The 9,093-nt window shown below is 35.0% G+C and overlaps 1 long non-coding RNA gene across 1 annotated transcript; it reads right to left on the bottom strand.

Annotated features, from left to right (window-relative positions):
- Window positions 1-315: 315 nt before the first annotated feature.
- LOC107549861 (uncharacterized) lies at window positions 316-8,743 on the bottom strand. The gene is made up of 3 exons (XR_001604608.1): window positions 8,733-8,743; window positions 859-861; window positions 316-389 (listed from the first exon to the last, which is right to left on the bottom strand). It is a non-coding gene; the product is annotated as an uncharacterized lncRNA (long non-coding RNA).
- Between the last annotated feature and the right edge of the window lie 350 nt (window positions 8,744-9,093).

Here is a 9,093-nt window from a genome sequence, read left to right as displayed (position 1 = left end):
TGATCCCACAGTCTGAGTCATGAATGAACTAGCACACTTTTCTCTCTCTCTCTTTCTTTCAGTCCGTCTCTCCTACCACAACACCATAATGCTGAATCAACTTACAATCAGCAAGGCTGCAAGTCACGGCAACGAGGCTTTAGAGTCTAAATCTGATGTATGGAAACAGTGACCTCTGTAATCCCTAGCTCAGGGGTAGGCAAGTTCAGTCCTAGAGAGCCCAGTCCTGCAGAGTTCAGCTCCAACCCTGAAAACAAAACTCACCTGCCTATAGCCTTAGTAATCCTGAAGACATTGATTAGCTTCTTCAGGTGTGTTTGATTAGGGTTGGAGCTGAACTCTGCAGTACTGCGGCTCTCTAGGACCGAACATGCCTACCCCTGCCCTAGCTGAATCTGAATCAGTCTAGCTTTAAATACCCAATGGTTGGAATCAACAAGTTTCGACAAGTGCTTTTGACTCCTTCCTGAGACATTTATCCAAGTACAAGTGAAAGCTTTCCTTTCTTCTTTTCATTTCTTTGCAAATGAGCACCTCCCAATGTGGCTTAAGTAGCAAAGTCTTCAGCACATGCAGTTTTGGTTACATTGCAAATGATAGTATCTGGATACATTCTTTTCTACTGACTTTCATAAGTGAAGCCAGGTTGTGACCAGTGGGACTTGCAGGTCACCCAGAGAAAGACTGATGGAAGAAATAAACCAAAGGCTAGACTGATAGGTTGAATGTTGCTTTGGTTGCGGTGGAGTGCAAATGCTTTTAAAGAGAGCTGGCAGGTGTTTTGATTTTTGTCGTGTTTTGTAGCTTTTAGAGTCAGCTTTGAGAGCTTTTCCACTTGCGCGAACCAGACGATATGACACACTCTCCAGAGATTTGTAGTTTTGCTTTTCTGTCTGTTACGCACAGGTTGTTGAGACAGTCTGGGTCTATTTTGGTAAAATTATGAATAGTGCAGCTATGTTAGTGCCCTGGTTATGAGCGCTGTAAGATAAACAAGTGTTTATTTTAGGGGTCAAACACGTGCAGTGGGATTAAAAGTGATAAACAGCAATCCAGAGAACTGGTGCACTGCTAAAAGTTGTATTTATTGAAGGCAAGTGTATATACATATTGTCTTTCTGCTTTAAATGCACAAAAATAATAATGCATCTATCTTAAATATATTATTCTCTCTGATTCAGTTTAGTGAATCTCTTGTTCATTTCAGTGACTGCCTGATTCACCAATTAATTTGAGTAATTAATTCAACTCAGTATTGTTTCTAGACGTCCTTCCTTTTGTGGTATTTTACATGATCATGTTTGTATTGTATTGTGACATTTTTCCCAGTCATCTCAATGGAAAAATAAATAAATAAACACCTAAATAAATAAATATTTAGTTAGAGAATGAATGAATGAATGAATGAATGTCGAAAATGACAAAATCTACAGCATCATGATTTTCAGTGTAAAAATGATTTTTAGTTAGTTCATTTGTTGGCACCCTAATTGCACTGATTTTATAAGTAAATATACAATCTGATTTTATATATTAAAAAATATATCGTCCTCTTAAATAAGTTATCATCATTTAATGTAGGTAAACTACAGCCATGATTCTTGTAAAATACGTTATTAGTTGAAAACTTTGAAATGCTCTTTCTTAAAATGTATCTAAACTTCTGTCTTCAAGTCTTTGTTGATATTTTGTGTGGGTTTTCTGTTCATTGGTGACTAATTGGCAAGTCTTACCCAACACCCTCTTTCTCTCTTACACACCCTCAACAGAAACAAACATAACATTCACATACACCGACACAGCACCCTTTCTCACACCAGAAAGCTGTCAGATAGGCCGATCCCTGACAGCTTCTCGGGTGCACAGCATGAAACCTGTGAACGTGAAGGCTAAACTTGACTATTAAGAGCAAACAGGTCTTCTTGGAGAATGTTTGAGAAATTTCAGAGATGACGATTCAGCCTGTAATCACTTTGGATGATGGCAATTATGCTCTCAGACAGCATTGCTGTTCTTGAGCATGCCAGGGTGATGATTGCGAGCTGATAACTTTATTAGCATGAAAGAGAGTTGTGACATTGTGAAATTATTTAATTCACAATTAAATCATTAATTTATAGTTATATTTTTATCAGCCATTACTCAAGTCTTCAGTGTCACATGATTCTTCAGAAATCATTCTAATATGCTGCATTATCAATGTTGGAAAAAAAAAAGAAATATAAATATTTTGTAACAATTTACACTACCATTCAAAAGTTTGGGGTCTTTTTATTATTGAAAGAAATTAATACTTTCATTCAGCAAAGATATGTTAAATTGATAAAAAGGAATAGTAAAGACTTACATTGTTGCAAAAAGATTTCTATTTTGAATAAATGCTGTTATTTTAACTTTTTATTCATCAAAGCATCCAAAGTATCACAGGTTTCAAAAAAAAATATTAAGCAGCACAAATGTTTCCAACATTGATAATAAATCAGCATATCAGAATGATTTCTGAAGATTCATATGACACTGAAGGCTGGAGTAAGAGAAAGTTTTGCCATCACAGGAATAAATTATATTTTAATGTATAATAATGTTGTTATTTTAAATTGTAATAATATTTAGCAATTTTACTGTATTTTTGCTGTATTAAATGCAGCCTTGATTAGCATAAGCGACTTCTTTAAAATACATTAAAATAATTTTTATTTTAGCTATTATTTTTTGATTTGCAGTAGGCTACTAAGAATTGGTGGAGGGCATTGTTTAAATTTGGTAAGTTTATGGTTAATATATATTATAGTATATACTAAGCATCATGGTCTTAATGTTAAATATAATTTCTTGTTTCTTACTTTTGATTTCAGGGTGAAATATGACCCGGTCATTTCCTGACTGTTAATAACTGCGTCCCAAAATATTCACATTGCAGGGTTGTTTCATTATGTTCCCAGCCCCATTTTTGTGGAAGCCTCCGGCCGGGAGACTAGCAGTTCTGTCTGGGGTTTAAGAGTGAACACTCTCCACAGACTTCTAGTATCAGGACAAAACTCTTATCATCACTGACTTGGCCTGTGGAATGCATGACAAAGTATATGCATGTGTGGAAACATCGCTCATAACCACAAAACAAAAAAAGAACACAGAATCTGTCTGCATAGTCAGCAAGGGATTTTACCACCACACACAGAGCGTTATTGAATGAGTCTATGAATGATATGCACATTATAGTATGTAACTGGCGCTGAATTTAAAGGACGAATGTTTTAAGTTTCACACAAACTTTTTATAATATGTTTCATCAGCTCTAACTGAAACCCATACAAACACATAGTTATAAAGACATATATCTTACAAAGTAGTGGCAATGTTCTTGGGCTTTGCTGTTACCTGTTTGCAAAACTTTCATGGCTTTAAAGGGCTCAAAACATCCCTTTAATACTTAAATTTTTTTTTAATTCCCGCAATTACCTTCCAAGTGCACTGCTTTTCTAAGAAAACACGCTTTTAACTTAAAGATGAAAGTTTATTAAACATGTTTGAGATATACTTTGTCATTTGGAGTATACCCTGTCAATTTCATGATGTTCAATATTTACAGAATTACATATTTGAAATTGCACTAAACTTACTTTATTCAAATTAAAAAAACAAAAACAATTTCCCTCAAAAGTGTGGCACAGGTTTGCGTGAATGTTGTCATGTTTAATGAAAAAAACAATCACAGATATGCAGAATGCCTTTCTTTTATAAATAATGAACTTAAAGCAAAGCAATGCAAGATGTTTAGAGATACCAAATATTTCATATAATAGCTTCTTTAGCAATCTGTTCATAGCAACATAAAACTTTTTTATTTCCTATTATATGTTAACATTTAAGAGTCAGTATTAAAACATTGCTATAGTTCTTACACAGAAGCAGAGGTCTAATGAGTCTGAATATTTTTTATGTTTATGCATTTTTTGTTTGTTTTTGTTGTTGTTGCTGTGTCTGATTTCACATGGATTGCTACATTTGATTTCCTTCATATATCTCTGATGTTGGTTCTATAAGGTTTTTATATGAACGTTCATGAATCTTCATACATTCTTAAACATTTGCAAGCCAGCCCTTTAGCCTCAGATAACACCTATACACACCTAGAATTATGGGGGGTTTAAACCTTCTTAGACTTGATGGCCCCACAAATTAGAGACAGAACAAAAAGTTTGGGGTTTTAACTTGTGGTTGCCTTTACCTGAGCCGTTTCCATTAGGTCCAATTTTGGGTTGTACTTTGACAACCTCAGAGACAAAGTGTCATTATAGCACATATCAAATGCATAATAAAGTTTATAAACTTTGGGCTAACATGCTCAGCAAAAAAAAAATTTAAAATTGCATGATGAACTCAAATAATATTTCATCCAAAAATCCTGCCATTATTTAATCACCTTCACCCTCAGGATATTGTTTAAAAGTTCACCCTTTGTTTTCTGCAGAATAAAGTAAGTCATACCAGTTTGGAATGAAATGAGGGTGAGTAAATGATGATATAATTTAGATTTTTGGGTGATTTGTTTCTTTAATATTGCACTCTAAAATTGATCTATAACGATTCCTTTATTTTAAAAAAAAATGATGAAGGTCAATGTGTAATTCGCACCCTGAAGGGAGTTATGCAAATACAAAACCAATGTTTTTATGCCAGTGTGGTACATTTCTGTGTATGACTGTAAAATGGATTGTGATTACATTTGATTTGCTGTGTTTTATTTGTTCGTTCACGGTTTAATTGGTACAGATAAACATGTACGGCTCAGCAAAAAAATCAGATATACACAGCGGCAGCGCTTATAAAAGTTGGTTAAAACGCTAATAAAGTGATTCTCTGCTCGATTCTCTGCTCTTTCTCTTTCTGAGAAAAATCTAAAGAAGGGGTTTCAAAAATGAATTGAGTTAAAAAAAAGAATAATAATGGAAATGGTAAAAATGATAACATACCTCTCTCAGGGCCTTGTTGGGTCTAAAAATATATTTTTCTAGAAAATCAGTCTTCTTTTAATCTCAGTCCCTATCCTTCATGAAGATTAATTATGTTGACCTGCTCCCCTTCATGCAGTTCCAAACCCATATGACAGCAACATGATCGAGTAAGCAGGCTGAACTTCAATTTGTGAACAGTTCATTGAGTATGATTCATAAACCAAATCAATTTGCAAGAACCAACTCGAAAAAATGATTTGTTCACTGATCCTGTCCTGACTCACTGACTCTGTGATCTGGTATGTGCTGGTTGGAGATAACATCTCAGATTATCAGTGAAGAACTTAATTTTTTTGGTCTGCTCCTCACGCTGAATTATCTTATGGCTTCAGAATATTTGGAATATTGCTCACAAGTTATATGGACGACTTTAATGGTGCTTTTTTGATGTTTTTACTTTGTCTACAGGTTTGGAACAACATGATGGTGAGTAAATAATGACAACATTTTCAAATTTGGGTGATTTTTTTTTTTCCAAAGCCACAGTCACAAAAGTCATAAGGTTAATTTCCCTAAACCACCTGCTCCTCTCTGTTCACCACACAGATACTTAAAGGGGTCATGTGATGCGATTTAAATTTTAAATTTTTCTTTGGAGTGTTACAAGCTCTTGGTACACAAATGTTCACGCAAATAAAGAAGGCATAACTTTGATTCTCATTGTAGTATTGTTGCCACCGCTGCCATGTTGTGGAGACGCTGTGTGTTTCGTTGTGAAAGTGAAACTACTATGTTTGGTCTTCCAAAAGAGGACACAACTAGAAATCAGTGGTTAAGTTGTATTCACAACACTGTTCCAGAACAGTTCAACCCAAATATTCAGATGTGTGCAGCGCATTTTAATGGAGGCAAGGACTGTTTCCTGAGAGAGTAGCCTACAATGCCGGTGTCTGTTTCTATAAAGTGGGGCAATTCCAACTTTGCAAAGACAGTCTGGTGCTTCTGACTCACAGCCTGTAAATACGTTTTCATATTTAAAGAATTTGCCACTGATGATTCAAACGTGAGTTTTGAGCAGTGTAGAGTAGCGCTTGTAGTTTGTCATTTCCCCAATCACAAATGCAGACATGGTTTCATGTTTATGCAGCGCGATATGCAACGCAACGCATAAAAAGACAGTATAAGTTATTATAATCAGTAATTATGTCCCCGCTGGATGCAACAAATGCCTCGTTTATAATGGGTTTTACTGGTGTTGTCTCGTCGCTCCGGCCGGACAGGGCATCACAGTATGGTAGGGGAGTAGCATTTCCGTCACACGCTTGAGGTATTCGGCCAATCACAACGCACTGGATAGCTGGCCAATCAGAGCACACCTCGCTTTTCAGACCCATGAGCTTTGTAAAAATGTACGCGTTTCAGAAAGGCGGGGCATAGAGGAGCAACAATAATGTACATTATGTGGAAAATAATGTGTTTTTTTAACCTTAAACCACATAAACACATTTCATTACACCAAATACACAAAATAATGTTCTTTTTTAGCAACGTCATATGACCCCTTTAATCTACTCAAAATGGGTCCATTAACAAAGTGATTTTAACTAGTCAGCTGAATATTATAAGAAGTTTTTTATAGCCTTTCTCCGAAAATAAACAGTGTGTACTAGTGTGGTAAAAATACCAAAATGTCTCTTTTTAGATGCTTTTGAATAAGCTCGCATGTGGTTTGATATTGCAGATGGATTTCACTTATGTGTCTTTGAATGGAACTCATCGTAGTGACCGTACAAAGTCATGAATAGCTGCAAAGCTTTTACTTGTTATCTATCTGGAGAACCAGTCCAGAATAATATGCTTTTATGGAACCCAAGATCTCCTTTTTTTCTGTTAAATGTGGAAAATCCATGTAAGAGTCCTACTTTCCTTCCATTTTGAGTGTAGCGCTGAGAAGCGATCGAAGCATTTTTCTGCAGTTGAGGTCTGCACAGAAGTTGATGAGTCATAAATGTGAGCCCACAGAGTGTGGACACGGGATTATTTTTAGACTTTCATTAGAATCAGTATTTCAAATGGTACAGTATTTCATTTTTTAAGTGAAGCTTTGCAGACTGTATTCTCTCAACCAAATTCATAAAATTCTCATATACACTGAATCTCTTTAAATAATCCATTAGAGAGAGAGAGAGAGAGAGAAAAAAAAACAGCATTTAAATGTAAGTCTTTAGATCAAAAGCTTTACGATAGAAACACAAATTCCTGTGTTTTGGTAGTGTATGTCCTTAAAGGAACTTCCCTTGTACTCAATTTGGTCTTAATTTAAGGTTATTATATTTAAAACAGACATTTATGCTTTTAGGGTAAATGCTTATTTAGGATAAGAATGTGCCCTAAAAGACACCATTTGGAATTTTTACAATTCTAGAATTTTGGATTTGTTCCAAAACCTAGTAAGCTGCACACCTAGGCAAAATTTCTAGGCTTTACAGGTATTTCATTTATTATTACTTATAATAATAATAATAATAATGATTATTATTACTAATAATGATTTACACACACAGAGAGTAGTACAAGGTAGCTTATTAGTTTTGGAATAGAGCTAATATGCAGCCACTTCAATTTTTCCTTCAAGTCAGGTCAGGTTTCATTATATTTCTGTGAATATTTTATTAAATTTAATCTCCACAACAACGACAGCAAAGTGTTTGCCTTCTATGATTTAGTTTTTGAATTCCATTAATTTGAATTTCACTCTGGAGTCTTTCTGTCTCTCTGTCTCTTTCGGGCTGTTTAAAGGAATGCAGTTATTTGTCTCTCGTGTTCTCTCTTGAGTCGGTAGAGCTGACAGTCAGTCTGGCACACACACACACACACACACACACGGCTAACGCTAATATAGCAGCTACTGGAGCCAACATAACTGCCTAGCCAGCACACAGCCTTTAAATAGAGCTGAATGAGAGTCAGTAATGTAATCGAATGTGTTGGAGGATCTTCTGCTTTCTTAAACTGCCCGAAAGAAACTGATCCGGCACCCCCATTTTACTTCAGTTTCCTTCTGTTCTACAGGTGCTAAATTTAACACCTTAAAGGTTAGCGTATATTATGAATGATAAATGGGAAGTCGAATGTAAAAGAGTGATACAAAAAAACTAACTATCACAAAAAAGCCAAGGGAGATGAGGAGCCATTAGAATGAAAAAGTTGAAAAAATGGCAAGTGAGCTGGATGACTCTTTAGTGTAAGTAGGCCTACCAATAAAGTTGTTCATCATGGTTAAATTGTAGGCTACTTGCTTTAAAAGAATTTTGTGTTTATGTCAGTAGTAGGGGAGCGCGGGGCACAAAGTAACGCGGGGTAAGTTGTAACACACGTGGTTTAAATATTTCCTCACATGCTAGCATAACCAAATTTACAGCATTTACTAGTTACTATATCAACATTATATAGAGAAAAAAAGTGCGCCAAAATTCAAAAGTCTTTTGAAGATGTCGCTGAACATTTATTTTACCATAGTAAAATTATATTTCTGGCTTAGGTAAATTTTTCATTTCAGGTTTTATTGCTCATTTAAAATGAGACAAATCGGCTATTATTTTAATCTCCAGTCTGTTATTTATCAGTTTAAATAATTTTTAATGCTTCGCTAACTATTAGAAGACAGTAACCAGTTTTAAATTCCAGTTGCACAAATGGGGTATGTTGTAACACTGCATTACAATGTACCCTGCCGTGCTATTCTATGACATTAGCGATGTAATTCACACTATTTACTTTAATAAATTTTAATGATAAACGACGAGAAGCAGGTGAATAAAGACTGACAGTCAATGTTTAATGTTAAGAAATTATTATTTCAAGACATGTAAGCATTTTGGCTCATTTATGTGGGCCGTCCCAAGCATGGTTGCAATGTGTTCATTGTCAAACTCCAAAATCAGATTATTTTTCATTCTTAAAAAACGCCATTATTTTATTTGAAATAAATAATTATTTTATTTTATTGACAAAATATTTTAGTTTGTCTTGTATATTTTTTTCATTCGATCAGATAATATTTTAAGCTGTTATATGGTTATGTTACAACGTGCCCCTCAGATGTTACAATGTACCCCACCTACGGGGCATGTTGTCA

The sequence above is a fragment of the Sinocyclocheilus grahami genome, unplaced genomic scaffold (assembly GCF_001515645.1).
Source record: "Sinocyclocheilus grahami isolate Dianchi unplaced genomic scaffold, SAMN03320097.WGS_v1.1 scaffold382.1, whole genome shotgun sequence".
Classification (NCBI taxonomy): domain Eukaryota; kingdom Metazoa; phylum Chordata; class Actinopteri; order Cypriniformes; family Cyprinidae; genus Sinocyclocheilus; species Sinocyclocheilus grahami.
The sequence above is the reverse complement of the archived record's forward strand: the minus strand, read 5'-3'. Positions and strand labels throughout refer to the sequence as shown.